Below are 221 nucleotides of genomic sequence, written 5' to 3'. Positions count from 1 at the left end.
ACTCTGATGAAAAAAAAAATCCCTTGAACTAAAGGCGAAACGAAGAAAAGAAAAGGAGGACAAGGAGAGAAAATGCAGGAAAGAAAATGAGGGAAGGAGGCGGCCAGCAGGCGCAGCTGTCCAATCCAAAGGCCTGTAAGTATTGGGAAAAAAACAAAGAACGAACGACGTTATGTCACGCTGTTGGCAAAAGGCGAGCCGCTCCCGCGAGGATATGACGT

The sequence above is a fragment of the Penaeus monodon genome, chromosome 24 (assembly GCF_015228065.2).
Source record: "Penaeus monodon isolate SGIC_2016 chromosome 24, NSTDA_Pmon_1, whole genome shotgun sequence".
Lineage (NCBI taxonomy): Eukaryota > Metazoa > Arthropoda > Malacostraca > Decapoda > Penaeidae > Penaeus > Penaeus monodon.
This window is presented reverse-complemented; position numbering follows the sequence as displayed.